Source organism: Mesoplodon densirostris, chromosome 11 (assembly GCF_025265405.1).
Source record: "Mesoplodon densirostris isolate mMesDen1 chromosome 11, mMesDen1 primary haplotype, whole genome shotgun sequence".
Classification (NCBI taxonomy): Eukaryota; Metazoa; Chordata; class Mammalia; order Artiodactyla; family Ziphiidae; genus Mesoplodon; species Mesoplodon densirostris.
In genome coordinates this window covers 93,030,820-93,058,113 of record NC_082671.1, presented here as the reverse complement: position 1 = coordinate 93,058,113, position 27,294 = coordinate 93,030,820, and positions in this window count along the sequence as shown.

Below are 27,294 nucleotides of genomic sequence, written 5' to 3'. Positions count from 1 at the left end.
GGGGTCATACTATGCAATAATTGTCTTTCTCAGAAGGAAAAAGAAACAGATATACTCTCAAGAAGTCCTCCATGATTGAAGTGATGTGGTGGTCAACATCTGTCTAATCCTGAAATATTGATATAATCAAAGGTTCTCTCTCTGGTCCTTATGTCTAATGAACAAGAGATTGTTGGCCTGGTGGGAAAGATCCCTGGTTCTGACTGAAGCATCAGTTATCAGGGAGTGAGAACTATCCTGGCCTGCATGGATGTGTTAAAATAAAAAAATGGGCAAATATCTGTCTACATTTCTCTTAATACTGAAAGTATTTAAGTTCTTCCTGTTCAAGATTTTTTGATAGTTTGAGAAAATTATTTTAAAATTAATGATTACTAGTATCAAAAACGTTTTTAATATATGATGCTTGTTTGCATGTAATAGTTGTTTGGGTTGGCTTTATTTCAACTTTGTAAAAATTGTAAGCAAAATGTAAGCTCTGGGAGGTGTTTGGTTTGTTTGTTTTTCTATTTTCTTGTATGCAGTATCTATCTCATATCATACAAATTTAGAAACAAATTAGTTCATTGTGGGTGTTAAAATTGGCAGACACTAGGGAAAACCCAACCAACAAGCATTCTGATGCAATCCCACCCCTTTCCCAAGAGGATTAAAACAAATTGCTCATCAATCTGTTTTTGCACTCAGAAAGAATAGGTGTTAATAAGTCCAACTTGAAATCACAACCCATGGACCCTTTAATCTTTGGGATCGATTTGGGCAAAGAAGATAAAAAATTTTCAGAGACACAGAGGGATACTCCAGCCTAGTCGTAAGTATTACGTTTAGATACAACCCAATTACTCATCAGCAGAAAAAGATGCAATCCTAGGGCTGGACTACTATTTCAGATCCAATTTCTAGTTATCTCTTGAGTATATTTGCTGTCACAGAAAAATATGTTGGCAAATTCACAACACTGATCCAATGCTAGAAGGTTTTTCAGAATCTCCACTAACAAAAAGAATATAAAAACTCTATGAAATTGCATAACACTATTCCCTGCCTGATATAGTTTTAGATGTTGTAAATGTTGTTGTTCACAGACAAGTTTCATTATGATTTAATGCTACAACGCACAACTGCCTCTTTTTCATAAAAACATGTTTAAACTTTTGATACCAATACAAAATCTATCTTTTAAAATGCTTATGGTTAGGGAAAAAAGTTCTCAAACTCAACCTCTTTTTTTCTAACCTCCTGTTTGATTTTTCTGCCACTCATTTCTCACCATCACCATGCAAGTTCACTCTTCAATACAACTAAGAGCTTTTTTGTTTAAAATCAGATCTCTTCCTAAACAACACAGGATGTGTTCCATCACCAAAGGTATTTATTGAATGCGTGCCATGTATCAAGCACTGTGATAGGCACATGTAGATAAATATCAGTAAAGTATAAAAGTCTACACTTTTGAGAGTTTTCTGTTGCTTTTTTATTCTTTAGTTTGATGTACGTAACACCAATATCAAACCCACATCTGCACCTTGATTTCTATTAATTCATGCACTCAATCTTTCACACTGAACTTCTTCCCTTACCTGAATATTCAAATGCCTTTTATTCCTGTGTAGTTTTATCTATGATATACTCCTCTCTCATAACCTGAAATACCCCATTCTCAAACTGTCAAACACCTACCTACTTTAAGACCATGGTCAACTTATCTCCTAGTAATATTTCCTAAATCCCCTAGTAAGAGCCATTCACTTCCTCCTCTGAATTCAGAATAGCATTAAAAGTATACCATGAAGTATACTTTCACAGAAAATGAGGGAATGAAAATTAAAAAGAGCATTTAAAAATTTAATGTTATAAAAGAATAATGTGAAAGAAATCTATTGCTGTTCATTAAATAAATAATATGTTAGCAGAAAGATATGTGATTGTATTCTCAACAAAGAAGACTGGGAAGGTGAGGAAAGATAACAGTTTACTTTGTGATAATATTGAAAAATGTATGTACTAAATGTAAAAGTGAGAAATAAAACTGCTTTGTACATACAAAATATATAAATATGTATTATTTTCAAATATTTATTTTTCCAGCACATTGAAATTCCTAGTACTCAGAGAAACTAATATTAGCATATCAAAGAGGGATACAGACTTGTTTTTTCAAATTACACTAGATCATTTAGAAAATGAAGTCACTCTCACAAGAAAGGAATCCATTAAAATGAATAAGGAAAAAGTTAGAAAGCAGGTAAATTCAAGGACACACATGTTGAAACAAATACCTAGTGAGGGTTAATGCAAATGGACCATTAATGTATTTGATTATATTAAAACCTTTTCCTAATGTGCATAAAAGAAAACTAAAACTTATTAAAATTAAAGAATTTGGGCTTCCCTGGTGGCGCAGTGGCTGAGAGTCCGCCTGCCGATGCAGGGGACACGGGTTCGTGCCCCGGTCTGGGAAGATCCCACATGCCACAGAGTGGCTGGGCCCATGAGCCATGGCCGCTGAGCCTGCACATCCGGAGCCTGTGCTCCGCAACGGGAGAGGCCACAACAGTGAGAGGCCCGCGTACCGGAAAAAAAAAAAAAATTAAAGAATTCATAAAAGTTGCAGTATAAGAGAGAGTTGGATGTGATACTCAGCTGGTGTGTCAGCTTAACTAAGCTCCAGCCTCTAGTTATTCAATCAAATACTAATCTAGGTATACCTGTGAAAGCCTTTTGTAGATGTGACTAAAGTCCAGGAACAGGTGATTTTAAGTAAAGGGATTATTTTAGTTAATCTGGGTAGGTCTGATTCAGTCAGTTGAAAGACTCTAAGAGCAGAACTGAGGCTTCCCCAGAGAGGAAATATTCTGCCTGAGGATAAGAGCTTTGACTCATGCCCCAGAATTCCAGGCTACCCTTCCTGAAGGCCTGCCTTAGGGATTTTAGATTTTCATCCCTGCCTCCTAAAATCATGTAAGTCAATTCCTTCCAGTATATCTCTTAATATATGTCTCCTCCAGGTTATGTTTCTCTGGTTGAACCTTGACTGACACGTGGAGTTTAACGTCTTCATATGTCATATTTGCAATTCCTTTCAGTCAGTACATAGTCATTTAGCAAGCAGTTATTTCAAAGTTATAGGCAAGTAATTGAATTCAGCTAGTTTCTACTCAATATTTGACTGACTAGTCTATTCAGCCAAAATAGTTTTGCCTCCTGGATGAGTCATTGACCATGATCAAATTTAAACGTTTGATCTTGCCTCCAAACATGTTCCTCTTCTAGTATTCCTAATCTTTGATATGGCACATCTAGGTTCATCCCAGAAATCTGAGAGTCATCTCTAACACAAGTTCTCTTTCTCAGTCTTCCACATCAAGTCTACCCGTCTATCATAGCAGTTCCAGAAACCCAAATATAAAGGACTTAGGGGAGGGTGTGAGCACAATCAGCTGGAAGGTGAGAAACAAGGGTGAATAGCATTTAACATAGAATTGAGAGTTTCCAAATTCAGCACGTTCACCCCCTTCTCTCTTTCTGCACTGCACTATCTTAATCAATGGATAGTAGCTTTCTAAGTGTATCTCCTGCATCTCTCTCCCTCTGTCACTTGACAAGTATTTTTGAGCACCTACTATGAGACAGATATCTCCAGGTACTACAGTTTAATAAAAGAAAGGAAAAAAAAAAAATCCTGCCATCATAGAACTTGCACTGTCCTGGCAGGAAAGAGAGAAACAATAAAAATAATTTAGGTAATTTACATGTTAGACAGTGAGGAGTGCTATGAAAAAATAAGTCATGTAAGAGGAATAAGAGTGCCGGGAACAGGTTAAAAAAAAAAAACTATTTTTAGAAGTGTGGTCAAGGTAGTCTTCAAAGATCAAAAACGTTGACGTAGAGCAAAGGCTCTGAGTCATGTGTCAACAAAAGTTTGCTGTTGTAGGTGTGACTGAGGAAGAGCAAGACTCCAGGTAGCTGCGAGGGTGTAAATGAAGGTAAGAGAGGAGATCAGAGAGCTCAGAACACTAAGAAGCAGATTGTGCAAGCGCTTGAAGGCCACTGAATTGTACTCTGTATGAGAAGGAAGGGCATGAGTTTTGAACAAAGGTGACACCATCTGACTTACATTTTAAAGGATTCTTATTACTGCTGTGTTGAAAATAAACAGTAGAGGAGTAAGTGTGGATGCAGGAAGTCAGCTAAGAAGCTACTAAAATAATCTGAGAGACAATGGCTGGATCAAGATGAAAGCAGTGGGAATGAGAAATGGTCAGATTCTAGATATATTTTCAAAGCAGGCCCAACAGGATTTTCTAACTGAATGGATCCACTGTCCAAATAGTAATCAATGAAATCTTTTTTCTTTAAATTCATTTAGCAACGAATATTTTGTTCGGTCCCATTATCTGCCAGGCACCGCTCTAGGATCTGGTGCTCACCGTGAACAATGTGGTTCCTAAAGTCTGATCATTTCAAGTCTTTATTTTAAATCATTCAGAGTCTTCCCATCTATTTAGAACAAAACTCCAGTTCTTTGAAGATGGGCAATCAGAACTGTTACGATCTCGTCCTTGCTTACTTTTTCTCCAATGTGTCCCTTCTAACCTGTCTCTTCTCTGCAGCCTTACTCTACTTTCTATCCACACTCAACTGTTTGTTTTGCTTCTGAGGTTTGTCCATGTTCCTCTCTCAAGAGAATGTTCTGCTCATGGCCCAGCTTCTTTGCATTTCTACATGGTCTTTAGGATTCACCTTAGCTATCACCTCTTCTGAGAAATGGTCTGTGATCCTTCATGGCTTAATAATATGCCGCTTCTGTGTCTTCCCATAACGACTCGTGCACACACCGTTACCATAACACTCTTCTTTTGAGTTGTTAATGTCCTATTTACATTAGTCTCCTCCACTTGACTCCAAGTTACTTAAGAAGATAGGATGGAGATATTACCAAATATTATCTTAATGAATAATTGATGAACTCTGAGGACACGCTAGGTCTCTGGTATGAATTTGGACAATATCCCAGTCCTAAAGATTGAGAGGAATCTAATCACACCATGTTCTCTTCTGTCTCTGGCTACATTGGTCTTCTTTCAATTGTTCTAAAAAACTAAGCTCTTTTTCTCCTGAGTGTCTTCATACATGTTGCTCCTTCTACTTAGAGCACTCTTGTCTTGAGTCTTCATCTGAAAACTCCCTCATGCTTCAGATAATATCTTTGGTCTCACTTCCTCAGAGGGGTCTTCCAAGACCCTGCTAGCTGAATTAGAGTACCCTGCTTAACTCTCTTTGAAAGACTTTTGGTTATCCTTTAAGCTAGTTAGCAAAACTCATATTAACACTGTTATGCCCATGATTGTTGCTTAATATATCTCTCTTCCATTAGTCAATAACATCTATTAGGTCAGTGTCAGATATGTTTTCTTTTTCCTTTTTTGTGTTTATTTTTAACATTTTTATTGAAGGATACTGTTTAGAAGGAAAACTGTTCCTGGTGAATTTGAGGTTCTTGACGTCTCGTTGCAGAAAGAATTCAGTAAGAGACAAAGTTATAGGTAAGAGGTGGATTTATTTAGAGAGAAATACACTCCACAGACAGAGTGTGGGCCATCTCAAAAGGCGAGAGAGCCTCAAAATATGGGGTGGTTAGTTTTTATGGGCTGGGTAATTTCATAGGCTAATGAGTGGGAGGGTTACTCCAATTATTTCAGGGAAGGGGTAGAGATTTCCAAGAACTGGGCCACTGCCCACTTTTTGGCCTTTTATGGTTAGCTTCAAAACTGTCATGGCACTGGTGGGTGTGTCATTTAGCATATGCTAGTGTACTACAATGAGCGTATAATGAGGCTCAATGTCCACTGGAAGTTGAATATTACACCATTTGGACCTAGTTGGTTCTAACCAGTTTTTTTCATGTCCTATAGCCATGTCATCCTTTTAAACTTTGTCCCTGCCCCCTTCCCTCCTGTTTCAAAACTACATATATCACAAGTGAGGAGCTTGATGCATTCTCACAAACAAAACACCTGTATAAAAAACTCCAAGATCAAGGAACAGCTTATTATTAATATTCAGGAAATTCTATTCATTCTCTATTCCTGTCCTCACCCTCCCTCCCAGCAAGGTCTAACTGGTATTCTGAGTCTAATAGCATAGGTCACCTTTGCCTTTTTTTGTATTTTATATATGGAAAATATCCTGTGCTCTACTGCTGCTCCATTTTCTTCAGCATTATGTTTATGAGATCCATACATACTGCTGCATGCAATTGTAAGTTGTTTATTTTCATCACTGTATGGTATACCATTATACAAATATACCATGATTTATTTGTCCATCCTAGCAATGATACATATTTAGGTTATTTCAAGCTTTTGGTTATTATTAATGTTGTTTCTATGAACTTTCTTGCACATGTCTTTTGGTGAAGATAAATATGGATTTCTTTTGAGCATACACCTAGAATTGAAAATGCTAGGGCAAAAAGCACATATGGTCAGCTATAGTCAATACTACTAAACAGGTTTTAAAAAGTGATTGTTGGAATTTGCACTCTCACTAAAGAGTTCCAGTTGCTCCAAATACTTAAGACTTCCTTGCAAACAGTGGAGATTTTCAGTCATTTTCATTGTACCTATTTTGGTGGGTATGCAGTAGTTGCCTTAATTTGAATTTCCTGATAATTAACATGTTTAAAGACCTTTTTATATGTTTATAGCCATTTACATACTCTTTTAAATAAATACTGGTTTGCATGTTTTACATATTTTTATTTGGGTTATATGTCCTTTTTTAATTGATTGTAGAAATTCTTGTCATCTATACATATTGTGACTATTTTCTTCAGCCTTGTGGGATACCTTTGCACTCTGTTAATGGAGTTTTTTGCTGTCTACTTGTTCTCAATCTTAATATAGTTCAATATGTCTCTCTCTATATATATAGTGAGTGTTTATGAGTGTGTGTCCAAATGGAGCTCTCTTGGAAGCCATACTTGGCACACATATGTCACAAGTGAAGTTCAGTTAAAACATCATTTACCTTGTAGAAAAAAGGGCAGGGATATTTTCGGACATTTACAATATTAAGTGTTACTTGTAATCACAAATTTGAATTATAATTCTGTAGTGGCAATTTAATAAATTATCATGGCCTAAGGAACTTTATGATGCTTCCAAAATATGCAAATTACTATCAGACAGTCTCATGAGTGCCAGGAAAACAATGCTAATTATCTGATGTGAAGACAATTTATTTGCCCAAATATTTAGAATTTTATGACACATTTTTTTAGAATACTTTTATATTGTTTCTCAAGAGGGTAACAAGCATAATTTTGAGATTTAAAATCTCATATCTGTAATTTGTGCATGTGCTGATGCATTAATAAAAGCAAATTTATCTTTCTTTAGAATAGCAAATTAAACCATATCTTAAATTAGTTTCATCCTAATAGGATATTACATTGATTCAAATATTTGATTTGTTTCACAGGCGAGACAGACAAATAACAAGGAAAAATAAGAGTGATTTTTTTTTTAAAGACTGAAATGCACTTGAAATTGATAAAGCACCAATTTTAGATGGCATACACAGCATTAAGAAGATTAAGGGAAAAGAACAAAGAAATCAGTAAATCATTAACCGACCTTTTAAAAATTGCTTAGGCTTAGAAAGGTTCCTAAGGAGAGAAAAACAACAGGTCTTTTTGCTGTACGTTGTTTAGAAATAAATCAAGAAATTATATCCTAATCAATTGAAGACATGCATTTCAGAAAATCATTGAGCTGTACGGGAGCAAATACTGGCAAAGCTTATTACTACACAATCCAGTTACTTCAACACTGAGAACAGAAAGTCATGCCAAATTTTAGTAGCTCTTAGAAAATATTACAGCAATCATACTCCAGGGACTTCAGAAGCTGTTAAAAACTGTCATTAATTTCTACATAAAATTCTGTCACAAACTTTGAAAACTGAAAATAAAATATAATCAAAACCTCAGAATAGTCTAACAAATGGCACAATAAATTTATTTAACTCTGTTTCAAAAAAACAATCTGGGATATCTATAGAAAGAAGAAGGAAATGATAATAATACCTTATATTTAGTACTCACTACTGTTAAGGCACATTCACTTTTGTCATCTCATTTGAGTCATTCAATAACTTTGTGATGTATAGCTTTTATTATGTTGAGGTAAGTTCCCTCTATGCCCACATTCTGGAGGGTTTTTATCATAAATGGGTGTTGACTTTTCTCGAAAGCTTTTTCTGAATCTATTGTGATGATCATCTGATTTTTCTACTTAAATTTGTTAATATGGTTTATCACATTGATTTGCATATACTGAAGAATGCTTGCATTCCTGGGATAAACCCCACTTATCATGGTGTATGATCCTTTTAATGTGTTGTTCGATTCTGTTTGCTAGTATTTGGTTGAGGATTTTGCATCTGTGTTCATCAGTGATACTGGCCTGTAGTTTTCATTATTTGTGACACCTTTGTCTGGTTTTGGTATCAGGGTGATGGTGGTTGCATAGAATGAGTTTGGGAGTGTTCTCCCTTTGCTACATTTTGGAGGAGTTTGAGAAGGATAAGTGTTAGGTCTTCTCTAAATGTTTGATAGAATTCATCTGTGAAGCCATCTGGTCCTGGGCTTGTGTTTATTAGAAGATTTTTAATCACAATCTCCAATTTCAGTGCTTGTGATTGGTCTACTTATATTTTCTATTTCTTCCTCGTTCAGTCTAGGAAGGTTGTACTTTTCTAAGAATTTGTCCATTTCTTCCAGGTTGTCCATTTTATTGGCATATACTTGCTTCTAGTCATCTCTCATGATCCTTTGGTATTTCTGCAGTGTCAGTTGTTACTTCTCCTTTTTCATGTCTAATTCTATTGATTTGAGTCTTTTCCCTTTTTTTCTTGATGAGTCTGACTAGTGTTTATAAATTTTCTTTATCTTCTCAAAGAACAAGCTTTTAATTTCATTGATTTTTGCTATTGTTTCCTTCATTTATTTTTCATTTATTTCTGATCTGATCCTTATGATTTCTTTCCTTCTGCTAACTTTGGATGTTTTTGTTCTTCTTTCTCTAATTTCTTTAGGTGTAAGGTTAGGTTGGTTATGTGAGATGTCTCTTGTTACTTAAGGTAGGATTATATTGCTATAAACTTCCCTCTTAACGGTAATAAACTGAAACCATTTCCACTCAGATCAGGAACAAGACAAGGTTGCCACCCTCATGACTATTATTCAACATAGTTTTGGAAGTCTCAGCCACAGCAATCAGAGAAGAAAAAGATAAAAGGAATCTAAATCGGAAAAGAAGAAGTAAAACTGTCACCGTTTGCAGATGACATGATACTATACATAGAGAATCCTACAGATACTACCAGAAAAATACTGGAACTAATCAATGTATTTGGTAAAGTTGCAGGATACAAAATTAATGCACAGAAATCTCTTGCATTCCTATACACTAATGATGAAAAAACAGAAAAAGAAATTAAGGAAACACTCCCATTCACCACTGCAAAAAAAAGAATAAAGTACCTAGGAATAAACTTACCTAAGGAAGTAAAAGACCTCTACTCAGAAAACTATAAGATACTGATGAAAGAAATCAAATATGACACAAACAGATGGAGAGATATACCATGTTCTTGGATTGAAAGAATCAATATTTCTATCAAATCCTAATAAAAAAATTTACTAACTCCACCAGTTGCCCGCTAAAAAATTCTTCTTGAAGTTGAGGCACCATGTGAGTACTAAGGAAAATGATACTGTTTACTTTATGTTACAAGGAAAATTGCAGGAAGATTACTTTTTTTTTTTTTTTTTTTGCGGTATGCGGGCCTCTCACTGTTGTGGCCTCCCCCGTTGCGGAGCACAGGCTCCGGACGCGCAGGCTCCGGACGCGCAGGCTCAGCGGCCATGGCTCACGGGCCCAGCCGCTCCGCGGCATATGGGATCCTCCCAGACCGGGGCACGAACCCGTATCCCCTGCATCGGCAGGCGGACTCTCAACCACTTGCGCCACCAGGGAGGCCCAAAGATTACTTTTTAAAGAATGCATTTCTGGGCTAAATGGTTGCAAACGCAGAAACTAACAAACTCCCATTTATCAGTTACTTTGAATTTATTTCTTTTTCTCCTTCCTTGGAATTAATTCTTCCCAGCCCACTTTGTCACTGGCAATCTTCTTGGTGTCTTCCTGTCTTTAACTTTTCAGCTTTCCCAGCTTCGATCTCTGAGGTCTGCTTAATACCAAGCAAAGGTCACCAGTTTAAAATATCTGCTTAAACATATAAATAAAACTTTCACTGAAAATTAAGGAATTACCTTAGCTTGCAGGCTCTCTGAGGATCCTGTCTGGTTTAATTTTGTATTTCTAAATTATAGGATAGTTTCTAGAAAATAGTAATTGCTCAACAAATGTATGTTTAATTAAAAAGAAAAAATGGTTTTCCAGAGCTTCATTGTTGTTACATTAAATTAATTAACATTAATTAATAAACATTAATTATAATTGAGTTAAGAGCGTTTCAGTGCTTTAAGATGACAATAGACTACCCTGACTGAGCATGCTTCCTCCTTGCCAGATATTGTATATATTTATGAATGAATTAATTGCTCACTCGTGAGCTTAGTTCCCTTCATTAGTCTATTTTATATCTGAGGAGATTAAGGAATAGACTAAGTAAGTAAACTGTCCAATGTCCCAATTCCATTCCTGGGGTTATAATATGAACACAATCTGACTACAAAGCACACTTTCCTCGCCACTCTGCTATAAAGGAAAACTGAACATCCATCTTAGCCAAGATTAGTATTTCCCAAATATTTGGATTTCATGATAGGGTTGACAACTTTAATTTTGTCACAAATGGTATGAACAAAATTACTATTGCCCAAGCTTTGTACAATGAAATATATAAAATACATTTTAGCACAAAAACATAGAAATTATAATAATCATAATAAAGGACAATTCTTTAATATGGACATTAAACGAATTAGGAACCAGTCAGTGTGCTATCCTCATTTCACTGCCTCTTGATTACAATGCCATCGTAGAGGGCAATGGCAAATACACTGACACTGGGGAAACTCTTCAGTATATTATGCACTTTTGCCATGAACCTTTCTATTTCCATTTGTCTCTTTCTACCCAGGATAGATTTTAACATGCCCTGGAAGTCCATACAAGGCAAAAGGGCATCATTTGCTCTTTGTGGAAAGTAAAACATGACCATTTCACCAGCTGACCTGCATTCGGGGTATCTGGGCATGAAGCCAGCTGCCTTAGAGAATTAGACTAGGATGAAATCCTCTTGAGATCATAGGCAAGAAGGTATTTTTCAGTGTCCTCAGGGATCAAAGGTGAGGATAAAGCTGATTCTTTGTAACTGGATAACACAAATTGACAGTAGCATGAATAAATAGCAGTGTTTGAGGCTAAGTTAAAACATCAGTAGCTCTTCAAAGGTACACGTTCAATTTTAGCTTGCTCTTTGGCTGCAGATTCAGTACTGATTCAGTTTCAGTACTTAATTATTTCTGATGGCAGATAAAAGCATACATTTCCTTGTATTTCCTCACATGCTAAAAATGTTTACAAGGTGGAACATAGAAGATGGCACCCCTGAGTAGTATACAGATCTCTGTCGACTTAAGATGGGGTTATGTCCCTATAAACCCGTCATAGGTTGAAAATATTGTAAGTCAAAAATGCATTTAATATAATATACCTAGTCTACCAAACATCGTAGCTTAGCCTAGCCTATGTTAAATGTTCAGAACACTTACGTTAGCCTACAGTTGGGCAAACTCATCTAACACAAAGCATATTTTATAATAAAGGAGTTTATTGAATAAAGTAGTGTATTGAAAGTGAAAAACAGAATGGTTGTAAGGGTACAGAATGGTTGTAAGTGTATCAGTTATTTCCCCTCGTGATTGCATGGCTGACTGGGAATTGCAGATGCTGCCACTGCCCAGCCTCACGAGAGAGTGTCCTACTGAATATCACAAGCCTGGAAAATGATGAAAATTCAAAGTATGAGGCATGGTTTCTACTGAATGCTTATTGCTTTTGCACCATTGTAAAGTCGAAAACTCAAAAGTCAGGGACCATCTGTATTTGTAGTCTCCCCAAGTAAAACAGACCGGTTTACAATATTTCCTATTTCATTTGAAATAGGTTTAATTACGTCTATATAGTTCATCAGTTATATTTCATTACATTCAAGTCATTGCATATTGGTAATATACAGATTACATACGCTGAGTCATGAATTCCCTTTTATGATCATCAGCAAAATTGCCAGCATACCTAAGTATTTACTGCTCTTTCTCACCTTCTGTGAAGTGAGGGATAAAGTATTGCCCCTCCAGTCAAAGATAGCTTCCTCCTTCTAGGCTCCTCTCGATACCATCCCAGCTTGCTTTCTTAAGAATTTCTCTTCTGCTTGTCCCTCTTCCACCTCTATTGTCATCTATTTCAACCTCTTCCTGGATTATTCACTTAAGCCCAGAATCTCCTATCTCAAAGCAAAACAAACAAGCAAACAAAAACTAAACAAGGCCTCCCTTATTCCCACTGCTCCACTTGCTGTTCACTTTCATATTAAAATTTCTTTAAAAGTTTTAAACAGAGGTTTACATGAAAAATCAAGGTTATGATGATGTCAATGAGATAAAGGAAATATGGAGGACAGGCAACAAGTTTATTTTTATTTGAATGTACTTTTGGGTAAGAATAGCTTATGAGCATATGTACCACATTCTCTCTCTCTTCTTTTTTTAAATGAATTAGCTTTTGCTGCATATTATATTGTCAAGAAACTAGGCTTAAAACAGCATATAATTGTTAACTCACAGTGTGTACTGAATGGGAATGTGGGCCTGCAGCTTCAGAGACTCTCACAGACTGTAATCAAGGAATCCTCTGTCTTTAGTCACCTCAAAACCTGCCTGGGAAAGGATCCACTTCCAAGCTCATATGGTTCTTCGTAGTATTTATTTCTTCATGGATTGTTGGACTGAAAGCCTCAGTTCTCTGACATGTAGCCCTCTCCACGTGGAAGTTTTTTCCGTCGAAACCTATAAGCTGAGGAACTAGCACACAGCATCTGCTAATAGGATGGAAATCACAGTCTTTAGTAACTTAATCACTGAAGTGACATCTCTTCACCTTTGCAATATTTTACCAGTTAAAAGCAAGCCAGTAAACCTGTATCGAGGGGAAAGATTACACAGAAGTATGAATATCAGGAGGTAAGGATCACTGGGGGCTATTTTAGAAGTCTACATTCATTTCCCAACTCCTGACCATATAAATATTGAAATTTATTCTCCAGGAAAAAAAGTATATAATGTAATAACATTAATAATAATAATCTAAATGTGATATTGAAAAGTATATAAACATAAATGAAATTATTATTAAGTGCATAAAAACCACTTATAAATGACCAAGTGCAATGTGATTCAAATTTTATTTTTACAAGCAAATGGAAAACATCAGAACTATTTAATGAGTAAGTTGATGGCACAATTTCAGATTACAAGGAAAAACATGTGTATAGTCTCCCACACCTTTTCTTTTTTTTTTTTTCCAGTGTGCACAGTAGAAGAGACAAGGGTCATGATATCATGAGCCAAAAATGTAATATATTGTGTCACGGAATTTTCTAAGTATTTTATGCATGTTATTATATATGTAATTTAATTATTTTATGTATGTGATCTTATGAGGAAGCAACTGTTATTATAAACCCCATTTTAAAGATGAGGAAACTAAGAGCCAAAGTATCATGGCTAGTAAGTGATGGGGTTAGAATTTGAGCTTAGACTTTCTGACTCCAGAGTCCATGCTCTTAAATTTCCGACAAAACTGCGTGTCCAATTGTTACCTGCAATGAGTTTTAGTAGGTCTTTCTGGGATAATTCGGAGGCCAAGAACTATGGCTAGTTCAAAAGTAGTAGACTACCACTGATAAAGGGTTATATTTTTTAACTTCATGTCCTAAACTAAGACACTTTTGAGAGTGAGAGGAATTTATTCTTAATAACCATGCAGGAGCAACAAGCATAAGCAAGTCAGTGTTCCAGGCAAACTGGGAAATTTGGTTACCTTATTTTTCTGGAGTGTACCAGGGTTGGCTTGTTGAGAAGGCTTTCCAAGGGAATTTTCAGAGAGGACATAACTTCCTGTCTATCTTTGACTCTTTATGAGTGTAAACTTTATTTATGGGCCAAATACCATTGCTTCATTCTCATTGGACAACAACCTCTTCTCACACACCTACCAAAAACCTCCTTATTTTTCCTGAGTAAGAACAGTTGAGGAACCAATGGTACCAAGATGAAGTTACCAATATCTAAGAGCATGAACGAGGCTAAGGCTATAATAAAACCTATCACTTGGTTAACTATTATATGCCATCCCTAGTTCTGCCAGTTAGCATAACCTATCATATAAGGCAAATTCTGATTATAATTATATCAGAGGTATTTAACTGTGGGTGATTTTGCCTTTGGGGAAATTTTGGCAATGTCTAGAAATATTTTTGTTTGTCATGAATGGAGAGGTTGCTGGCATTTAGTGGATAGAGGACAGGGATACTGCTAAACATCCTGCAGTGTACAGGATACCCCTCTCCTTACCACTGTCCAACCTGTCCCTCTCCTGACCCACTGCCTTAACAACAAAGAATTATGTAGAACAGTTGTCAATGGTGCTGAGCTTGGGAAACCACACTTCATATAAAGGAAAAAGTGAAGAATTCTTCGGCCTTTCATTTTTCTCCTCTTTACTGTGAAAAGAACTAGCTACTTGTATGTTTCAATAAAACAAGTCTAAACAAATGATGAGGACAGTCACTAGGACTGTGGGTTAGTGAATCAATCTTTTTTTTTTTTTTTTTTTTTTTTTTTTTTGTGGTACGTGGGCCTCTCACTGCTGTGGCCTCTCCCATTGCGGAGCACAGGCTCCGGACACGGAGGCTCAGCGGCCATGGCTCACGGGCCCAGCCGCTCCGCGGCATGTGGGATCTTCCCGGACCGGGGCACGAACCCGCGTCCCCCGCATCGGCAGGCGGACCCCCAACCACTGCGCCACCAGGGAAGCCCTGTGAATCAATCTTAATATGGAGTAAAAGAAGCCTTCACTTCGGCTCTCTGAACTCAGACCAATTTTTCATTCAAAATCTCACAAATATATCTTCAACAAATTCCAAAATATATGTCTTGGTCTCTTGACCCTCTATATCAGAAATAAGACATTAAACCATCTTCCTCTTCCAACAACTTGACATGATAAGTGGTTATCAAAGACTGCTCAATGGAGACTAAAAAATACACTTCTAAATAACACAGAGAGCACTGAAGAAATCAAACAGGAAATCAAAAACTACCTAGAAAAATGACAATGAAATCACAATGACCCAAAACATATGGGATGCAGCAACAGCAGTTCTAAAAGGAAGTTTATAGCAATACAATCCTACGTCAAGAAAGAAGAAACCTCTCAAATAAAAACCCTAACCTTACACCTACAGCAGTTAGAGAAAGAAGAACAAAAAAACCCCAATGTTAGCAGAAGGAAAGAAATCATAAAGATCAGATCAGAAAAAAATCAAAAAGAAATGAAGGAAACAATAGCAAAGATCAATAAAAGTAAACGCTGGAACTTTGAGAAGATAAACGAAATTGATAAACCATTAGCCAGACTTATCAAGAAAAAAAGGGAGAAGACTCAAATCAATAGAATTAGGAATGAAAAAGGAGAAGTAACAACTGACACCGCAGAAATACAAAAGATCATGAGAGATTACTAGAAGCAACTCTATGCCAATAAAATGGACAACCTGGAAGAAATGGACAAATTCTTAGAAATTCACAACCTGCCAAGACTGAATCAGGAAGAAGCAGAAAATATGAACAGACCAATCACAAGCACTGAAATTGAAACTGTGATAAAAAATCTTCCAACAAACAAAAGCCCAGGACCAGATGGCTTCACAGGCAAATTCTATCAAGCATTTAGAGAAGAGCTAACACCTATCCTTCCCAAACTCTTCCAAAATATAGCAGAGGGAGGAACACTCCCAAACTCATTCTATGAGGCCACCATCACCTTGATACCAAAACCAGACAAGGATGTCACAAAGAAAGAAAACTACAGGCCAATATCACTGATGAACATAGATGCAAAAATCCTCAACAAAATACTAGCAAACAGAATCCAAGAGCACATTAAGAGGATCATACACCATGATCAAGTGGGGTTTATCCCAGGAATGCAAGGATTCTTCAATATATGCAAATCAATCAACGTGATACACCATATTAACAAATTGAAGGAGAAAAACCATATGATCATCTCAATAGATGCAGAGAAAGCTTTCGACAAAATTCAACACCCATTTATGATAAAAACTCTGCACAAAGTAGGCATAGAGGGAACTTTCCTCAACATAATAAAGGCCATATATGACAAACCCACAGCCAGCATTGTCCTCAATGGTGAAAAACTGAAACCATTTCCACTAAGATCAGGAACAAGACAAGGTTGCCCACGCTCACCGCTCTTAGTCAACATAGTTTTGGAAGTTTTAGCCACAGCAATCAGAGAAGAAAAGGAAATAAAAGGAATCCAAATCGGAAAAGAAGAAGTAAAGCTGTCACTTTTGCAGATGACATGATACTATACATAGAGAATCCTAAAGATGCTACCAGAAAACTACTAGAGCTAATAATGAATTTGGTAAAGTAGCAGGATAGAAAATTAACACACAGAAATGTCTTGCATTCTTATACACCAATGATGAAAAATCTGAAAGAGAAATTAAGGCAACACTCCCATTTACCATTCCAACAGAAAGATAAAATACCTAGGAATAAACCTACCTAAGGAGACAAAAGACCTGTACGCAGACAACTATAAGACACTGATGAAAACAATTAAAGATGATACAAACAGATGGAGAGATATATCATGTTCTTGGATTGGAAGAATCAACATTGTGAAAATGACTCTGCTACCCAAACAATCTAAAGATTCAATGCAATCCCTATCAAACTACCACTGGCATTTTTCACAGAAGTAGAACAAAAAATTTCACAATTTGTTTGGAAACAGAAAAGACCCTGAAGAGCCAAAGCAATCTTGAGAAAGAAAAATGGAGCTAGAAGAATCAGGCTCTTGGACCTCAGATTATACTACAAACAACAGTAATCAAGACAGTATGGTACTGGCACAAAAACAGAAATATAGATCAATGGAACAGGATAGAAAGCCCAGAGATAAACCCACGCACATATGGTCACCTTATTTTTGACAACGTAGGCAAGAATATACAATGGAGAAAAGACAGCCTCTTCAATAAGTGGTGCTTGGAAAACTGGACAGCTACGTGTAAAAGAATGAAATTAGAACACTCCCTAACACCATACACAACAATAAACTCAAAATGGATTAAAGACCTAAATGTAAGGCCAGAAACTATCAAACTCTTAGAGGAAAACATAGGCAGAACACTCTATGTCATTAATCACAGCAAGATCCTTTTTGACCCACCTCCTAGAGAAATGGAAATAAACACAAAAGTAAACAAATAGGATCTAATGAAACTCAAAAGCTTTTACAAAGCAATGGGAAACATAAAGAAGATGAAAAGACAACCCTCAGAATGGGAGAAAATATTTGCAACTGAAGCAACTGACAAAGGACTAATCTCCAAAACTTAGAAGCAGCTCATGCAGCTCAATATGAAAAGAACAAACAACCCAATCCAAAAATGGGTAGAAGACCTAAACAGACCTTTCTCCAAAGAAGATATACAGATTGTCATCAAACGCATGAAAGGATGCTCAACATCATTAATCATTAGAGAAATGCAAATCAAAGCTACAATGAGGTATCACCTCACACCAGTCAAAATGGCCATCATCAAAATATCTACTAACAATAAATGCTGGAGAGGGTGTGGAGAAAAGGGAGCACTCTTGCACTGTTGGTGGGACTGTAAATTGATACAGCCACTATGGAGAACAGTATGGAGCTTTCTTAAAAAACTAAAAATAGAACTATCATACAACCCAGCAATCCCACTACTGGGCATATACATTGAGAAAACCATAATTTAAAAAGAGTCATGTACCACAATGTTCATTGCAGCTCTATTTACAATAGCCAGGACATGGAAGCCACCTAAGTGTCCATCGACAGATGAATGAATGGATAAAGAAGATATGGCACATATATACAATGGAATATTACTCAGCCATAAAAAGAAACGAAATTGAGTTATTTGTAGTGAGGTGGATGGACCTAGAGTCTGTCATTCAGACTGAAGTAAGTCAGAAAGAGAAAAACAAATACTGTATGCTAACACATATATATGGAATCTATAAAAAAAAAATGGTTCTGAAGAACCTAGGGACAGGACAGGAATAAAGACGCAGTTGTAGAGAATGGATTTGAGGACACAAGTAGGGGAAAGGATAAGGTGGGACGAAATGAGAGAGTGGCATAGACATATATACACTACCAAATGTAAAACAGATAGCTAGTAGGAAGCAGCCACAGAGCACAGGGAGATCAGCTTGGTGTTTTGTGACCACCTAGAGGTGTGGGATAGGGAGGATGGGAGGGAGACACAAGAGGGAGGAGATATGGGGATATATGTATATGCATAGCTGATTCACTTTGTTATAAAGCAGAAACTAACACACCATTATAAAGCAATTATACTCCAATAAAGATATTTTTAAATAAATAAATAAATAACTTTGTGAAATAAATAGGTGATTACCATGCCTCGCTTTACAAATGAAAAGACCTACTATATATCCAGGGGATTATGATTTTGAACTAGAATTCATTTCTCCTCACTATTTGTACAAAATCACCAGTGCTGTCTTAAATTATGGAAATAAATTACAGTAGACTAGTCAGTTTTAAAAATCTATCTGTTTAGTGTATTTCAGGTAAGCAGAAAATTTCAGAGATAATAGATGGAGAGAAAGGAAACAATTCCTGGCCTGAAGCTATAACGATTGCTGTAAAGTGCTCTTTGCCAATGCACTGTATACTTCTGAATTTTACAGCTGTGTCGCCAAATTCTAATCAATTTCTAAATAAAATTTACATATATTCTAACAGTTGTACTGCTGTAACTAGTAAATGGAAGGTTAAGATAGGTAACTACTGTAAAACATGGAGCATAATACAATATCTATAAAAATCTGAATATGAGGTCAGCATACACAATAATCCCATATGTATATGTCTCGGGACATATAAGAACTTTGCTTCCTGAAGATGTAAGAGAACATGAACAAGACAATAAACAGTTCTCTTCAAGGAGGATCACCGTACTAAGGAGTGAGCATGTGAAAACAACTGCAGGTATGAATGAGATGTGCAGAAATAAATAACATTTGTCATATTATATAAATTATTTAAAATCCAAGTCTATCTAGCCTTTTCACTTTCCCGACACTCTTCCTCAGCTTCTCTGGCTAATGATAAAAGAAATATCAGTTATATGGGGTCTTCCAATCCTAGGTTCTCATGCATAAAAATCGAAGACACTTCTTTATGCCACTGCATCCCATTTTTTGTTTAGGAATCCTCAACAAGACTGTAAATCTCATTGCAAAGAAACAGGATTGTTAGGTGAAACTTTTGGCCCCTGAGATGTTTCCAGGGATAGAGGTGCAATCTCCTGAGGAAGCTAACTACATTGGTTTTCGGCCTAGTCTGGGGACACACTGCTCTCACTAGTCGCCTCAGGAGCACTGACTTCTTTACCTTTTCCTGCAAGAACAGTGAGCAGAGACTTTAAGAAGGTGTAACTTTCAAAAAGTCAGAGGGAGAAGAAAGGCAGCCTTCAATCTCTTTCTGATTTTGACGTAGAAATCTCTCTGAGAATAGAAACACAAATGTCCCAGTCATTTCCTTAGATGGGTAGATGAAAGATAAGAGACAAGAAAACTCCAAGAATTAAGCTTGTAGTGTTTTCCTGGTAGCTTCAGACTATGCATGCTGACCTAAAGATTGTAGATTAATTGGTCTTGTGCAGGAGAGAGAGGACAAAGCCAAATAACTCAAGTGAAAGGGGAAAACAATTGAAAACCCTATGTAAATTAGAACCCCTGGAAGCCATTACCCTCAGTGGGTGAATTAGAAAAATATATCCCCGCCTGTAGAGGGAGATGGTGGAGATATCTCAGTTGTCTTATTTTGGCTATCCATGGAGAGAAACAGCGAGAGAAGAAAGGGTAAGAAAGAGGAAAGAAATGTTTGCTCTAATAATATCTAACCACAAACTATACCCCCATCAAGGGCCCAAGGAATCCACACACAAAATTTAGTTTTAAATAGTTTTAGTTTGAAAGTATATGATGGCACTTTAGCAGAAATAAGGAATATTCCCTTTGGAGAAAAAAGTATATTAAACCCAGAATCCAAATTATTCCTATATATACAGTTCAAAGGAACATAAAATTACAATGACAAACTACAAATATTTTTAAGTTAACAAATGATACAGAATAATAATAAATAGATTCCTTTGCTGTGCAAAAGCTTTGAAGTTTCATTAGGTCCCATTTGTTTATTTTTGGTTTTATTTCCATTACTCTAGGAGGTGGGTCAAAAAAGATCTTGCTGTGATTTACGTCAAAGAGTGTTCTTCCTATGTTTTCCTCTAAGAGTTTTATAGTGCCTGGTCTTACATTTAGGTCTTTAATCCATTTTTAGTTTATTTTTTGTGTATGGTGTTAGGAAGTGTTCTAATTTCATTCTTTTACATGTAGCTGTCCAGTTTTCCCAGCACCACTTATTGAAGAGACTGTCTTTTCTCCACTGTATATCCTTGCTTCCTTTGTCATAGATTAGTTGACCATAGGTGCGTGGGTTTATCTCTGGGCTTTCTGTCCTGTTCCATTGATCTATATTTCTGTTTTATGGTATGTCAGTACCATATTGCCTTGATTACTGTAGCTATGTAGTATGGTCTGAAGTCAGGGATTCTGATTCCTCAAGCTCCGTTTTTTCCCCTCAAGATTGCTTTGGCTATTTGGAGTCTTTTGTGTCTCCATACAAATTTTAAGATTATTTGTTCCAGTTCTGTAAAAAATGCCATTGGTAAATGGATAGGGATTGTATTGAATCTGTAGATTACTTTGGGCACCATCGTCATTTTCATATTATTGATTCTTCCAATCCAAGAACATGGTATATCTCTCCATCTGTTTGTATCACCTTTGATTTCTTTCATCAGTGTCTTACAGTTTTCTGAGTACAGATCTTTTACCTCCTTAGGTAGGTTTATTCCTAGGTATTTTATTCTTTTTGTTGCAATGGTGAATGGGATTGTTTCCTTAATTTCTCTTTCCGATCTTCCATTGTTAGTGTACAGGAATGCAAGAGATTTCTGTGCATTAATTTTGTATCCTGTAACTTTACCAAATACATTGATTAGCTCTAGTAGTTTTCTCGTGGCATCTTTAAGATTATCTATATATAGTATCATTTCATCCTAATGAAACAAAAGCTTTTGCACAGCAAAAGAAACTATAAAAAAGACAAACAGACAACATTAAGAATGGGAGAAAATATCTGCAAATGAATCAATGGACAAAGGAGTAGTCTCCAAAATATATAAACAGCACATGCAGCTCAATATTAAAAAAACAAACAACCTAATCAAAAAATGGGCAGAAGACCTAAATAGACATTTCTCCAAAGAAGACATACAGATGGCCAAGAGACACATGAAAAGCTGCTCAACATCACTAGTTACTAGATAAATGCAAATCAAAATTACAATGAGGTATCACGTCACACCAGTCAGAATGGGCATCATCAGAAAATCTACAAACAAGAAATCCTGGAGAGGGTGTGGAGAAAAGGGAACCCTCTTACACTGTTGGTGGGAATGTAAATTGATACAGCCACTATGGAGAACAGTATGGAGGTTCCTTAAGAAACTAAAAATAGAATTATCATATGACCCAGCAATCCCACTACTGGGCATATACCCAGAGAAAACCGTAATTCAAGAAGACACATGCACCTCAATGTTCATTGCAGCACTATTTACAACAGGCAGGTCATGGAAGCAACCTAAATGCCCAATGATTGATGAATGGATAAAGAAGATGCGGCACATACATACAATGGAATATTACTCCGCCATAAAAAGGAATGAAATTCAGTCATTTGTAGAGACGTGGATGGAACTAGAGACTGTCAAACAGACTGAAGTAAGTCAGAAAGAGAAAAACAAATATCATATATTAACGCATATATGTGTAATCAAGGAAAATGGTATAGATTAACCGGTTTGCAAGGCAAAAATAGAGACACAGATGTAGAGAACAAACATATGGACACTAAGGGGGGAAAGTGTGTGTGGGGGTGAATTGGGAGATTGGGATCAACATATATATACTAATATGTATAAAATAGATAACAGGGGGGACCTTCAAGATTGCGGAGGAGTAAGAAATAGAGATCACCTTCCTGCCCACAAATACATCAAAAATATATCGACATGTGGAACAACTCATACAGAATACCTACTGAACACAGGCAGGAGACCCCCGACTTCCCAAAAGGCAAGAAAATCCCCAAGTACCTGGGTAGGGCAAAAGAAAAAACAGAGACAAAAGAATAGAGACAGGACCTGCACCTCTAGGGGGGAGCTGTGAAGGAGGAAAAGTTTCCACACACTAGGAAGCCCCTTCACTGGTGGACACGGGGGTTGGGTGGGGGGAAGCTTTGGAGCCACAGGGGAGAACACAGCAACAGGGGTGCAGAGGGCAAAGCGGAGAGATTCCCACACAGAAGTTCAGTGCCAACCAGCACTCACCAGCCTGAGAGTCTGGTCTGCTCACCCACCAGGGTAGGTGGGGGCTGGAAGCTGAGGCTCAGGCTTTGGAGGTGAGATCTCAGGAGAGGACTGGGGTTGGCTGTGTGAACCCAGCCTGAAGGAGGCTAGTGTGCAACAGATAGCTAGGAGGGAGTCTGCGAAAAAGTCTGTACCTGCCTAAGTGGCAAGAGACCATTGTTTTGGGGTGCACGAGGAGAGGGGATTCCTTCCCTGTCTGCCCACAGAAGGAAGAGCACCGCCTAAACGAGCTTCAGAGATGGGCGCGAGCTGCGGCTATCAGCTCAGAACCCAAAGACGGGCATGAAATGCTAATGCTGCTGCTGTAGCCACTGAAAATCCTGTGTGCAAGCACAGGTCACTATCCACACCCCTCTGCCCTGGGAGCCTGTAGAGCCCACCACTGCCAGGGTCCTGTGATCCAGAGACAACTTCCCTGGGAGAACACATGGCATGCTTCAGGCTGTTGCAACATCACGCTGGCCTCTGCCGCTGCAGGCTCAACCCACATTCCAATTATAACTATCATATCCCTCCCTCCCCCAGGCCTGAATGAGCAAGAGCCCACTAATCAGCCTCTGCTTTAACCCCCTCCTGTCTGGGTGGGGAACAGATGCCCGAGGGTGACCTACATGCAGAGGTAGGGCTAAAACCAAAGCTGAATCCCAGGAGCTTTGAGAACAAACAATAAAAAGGGAAATATCTCTGTGCAGCCTCAGGAGCAGCAGATTAAATCTCCACAATCAACTTGATGTACCCTGCATCTGTGGAATACCTGAATAGACAACGAATCACCCCAAAATTGAGGCAGTGGACTTTGGGAGCAACTATACACTTGGGGTTGGCTGTCTGTGTCTGACTTGTTTCTGATTTTATGTTTATCTAAGTTTAGTTTTTAGCACGTGTTATCATGGGTGGATTTGTTTATTGGTTTGGTTGTTCTCTTCCTTTTATTTATTTATTTATGTTTCTTTTAATAATTTATTTTTAATTAAATTAATTAATTTTTCTCTCTCTTTTTTCTCACTTTTCTTCTGAGCTGTCTGGCCTATAGGGTCTTGGTGCTCCAGCTTGCTGTCAGGTCTGAGCCTCAGAGGTGGGAGAGCTGAGTTCAGGACACTGCACCACCAGAGACCTCCTGGCCCCACATAATATGAATTGGTGAGAGCTCTTCCAGAGATCTCCATCTCAATGCTCAGACTCACTTCCACCCAACAGTCAACAAGCTCCAGTGCTGGAGGCCCCAAACAACTACCAGTACAGGAACACAACCCCACTCACTAGCAGAAAGGCTACCTAAAATCATACTAAGTTCACAGACACTCTGAAACACATCAGCAGGCATGGCCCTGCCACCAGAAAGACAAGATCCAGCTCCACCCACCAGAACACAGGTACCAGTCCCCTCCACCAGAAGCCTACATGAGCCACTGAACCAACCTCACCCACTGGGAGCAGATACTAAAAAAATGGGAACTACGAACCTGCACCCTGTGAAAAAGAGACCCCAAACACAGTACATTAAACAAAATGAGAAGACAGAGAAATAAGCAGCAGATGAAGGAGCAAGGTAAAACCTGACAGACCAAACAAATGAAGAGGAAATAGGCAGTCTACCTGAAAGAGAATTCAGAGTAATGATAGTAAACATGAGTCAAATCTTGGAAATAGAATGGAGAAAATACAAGAAACGTTTAACAAGGACAAAGAAGAACTAAAGAGCAAACAAACAATGATGAACAACACAATAAATGGAATTTAAAATTCTCTAGAAAGAATCAATAGCGGAATAACTGATGCAGAAGAATGGGTAAGTAACCTGGAAGATAAAAGAGTGGAAATGACTACGGCAGAGTAGAATAAAGAAAAAAGAATGAAAAGAATTGACAACAGTCTCAGAGACTTGTGGGACAATATTAAATGCACCAACATTTGAATTATATGGGTCCCAGAAGAAGAAGAGAAATAGAAAGGGTTTGAGAAAATATTTGAAGAGATTGTAGTGGAAAACTCCCTAATATGGGAAAGGAAATCATCAGTCAAGTCCAGGAAGCACAGAGAGTCCCATACAGGATAAATCCAAGGAGAAACATGCCAAGACACATATTAATCAAACTATCAAAAATTAACTACAAAGAAAAAATATCAAAAGCAGTAAGGGAAAAGCAACAAATAACATACAATGGAATCTGAATAAGGTTAACAACTGATCTGTCAGCAGAAATTCAGAAAGCCAGAAGGGAGTGGCAGAACATATTTAAAGGGATGAAAGGGAAAAACCTACAACCAAGATTACTCTACCCAGCAAGGAATTCATTCAGATTCGACGGAGAAATTAAAGCATTTACAGACAAGGAAAAATTAAGAGAATTCAGCACCACCAAACCAGCTTTACAACAAATGCTAAAAGAACTTCTCTAGGCAGGAAACACAAGAGAAGGAAAAGACCTACAAAACAAACCCAAAACAATTAAGAAAATGGTGATAGGAACATACATGATGATCATTACCTTACATGTATATGGATTAAATGCTCCCACCAAAAAACACAGACGGCTGAATGGATACAAAAACAAGACCCATATATATGCTGTCTACAACAGACCCACTTTAGACCTAGGGACACATACAGACTGAAAGTGAGGGGATGGAAAAAGGTATTCCATGCAAGTGGAAATCAAAAGAAAGCTGGAGTAGCAATTCTCATATCAGACAAAACAGACTTTAAAATAAAGACTACTACAAGAGACAAAGAATGACACTACATTATGATCAAGGGAGGAAACCAAGAAGAAGCTATAACAATTGTAAATATTGATGCACCCAACATAGGAGCACCACAATGCATAAGGCAAATACTAACAGCCATAAAAGGGGAAATCGACAGTAACACAATAATAGGAGGGGACTTTAACACCCCATTTTCAACAATGGACAGATCAACCAAAATGAAAATAAATAAGGAAACCCAAGCTTTAAATGATACATTAAACAAGATGGACTTAATTGATATTTATAGGACATTCCATCCAAAAAACAACAGAATACACTTTCTTCTCAAGTGCTCATGGAACATTCTCCAGGATAGATCATATCTTGGGTCACAAATCAACCCTTGGTAAATTTAAGAAAACTGAAATCGTAACAAGTATCTTTTCGAACCATGACACTATGAGACTAGATATCAATTACAGGAAACAAATGTAAAAAATACAAAAACATGGAGGCTAAACAACACACTACTAAATAACCAAGAGAATACTGAAGAAATCAAAGAGGAAATCAAAAAATACTTAGAAACAAATAACAATAAAAACACGATGACACAAAACCTATGGGATGCAGCAAAAGCATTTCTAAGAGGGAATTTTATAGATATACAAGCCTACCTCAAGAAAAAACTCAAATAAACAATCTAATTGCACACCTAAAGCAATTAGAGAAAGAACAAAAAATCCCCGAAGTTAGCAGAAGGAAAGAAATCATAGGGATCAGATCAGAAATAAATGAAAAAGAAATGAAGGAAACAAGAGCAAAGATCAATAAAACTAAAAGTTGGGTTTTTTTTTTTTTTTTTTTGCGGTATGGGGGCCTCTCACTGTTGTGGCCTCTCCCGTTGCGGAGCACAGGCTCCGGATGCGCAGGCTCAGTGGCCATGACTCAGAGGCCCAGCCACTCCGTGGCAGGTGGGATCTTCCCAGACCGGGGCACGAACCCGTGTCCCCTGCATCGGCAGGTGATCTCTCAACCACTGCACCACCAGGGAAGCCCAAAAGCTGGTTCTTTGAGAAGATAAACAAAATTGATAAACCATTAGCCAGACTCATCAAGAAAAAAACGGAGAAGACTCAAATCAATAGAATTAGAAATGAAAGCAGAGAGTAACAAAGGATCATGACAGATTACTACAAGCAACTATATGCCAATAAAATGGACAACCTGGAAGAAATGGACAACTTACTAGAGGAGTACAACCTTCCAAGACTGAACCAGGAAGAAACAGAAAATATAAACAGATGAATCACAAGCACTGAAAGTGAGACTGTGATTAAAAATCTTCCAACAAACAAAAGCCCAGGACCAGATGTCTTCACAGGCGAATTCCATCAAACATTTATAGAACAGCTAACACCAGTTCTTCTCAAACTCTTCCAAAATACAGCCGAGAGAGGAACACTCCCCAACTCATTCTATGAGGCCACCATCACCCCGATACCGAAACCAGAGAAAGGTGTCACAAAGAAAGAAAACTATAGGCCAATATCACTGATGAACATAGATGCAAAAATCCTCGACAAAATACTAGCAAACAGAGTCCAACAGTACATTAAAAGGATCATACACCGTGATCAAGTGTGGTTTATCCCAGAAATGCAAGGATTCTTC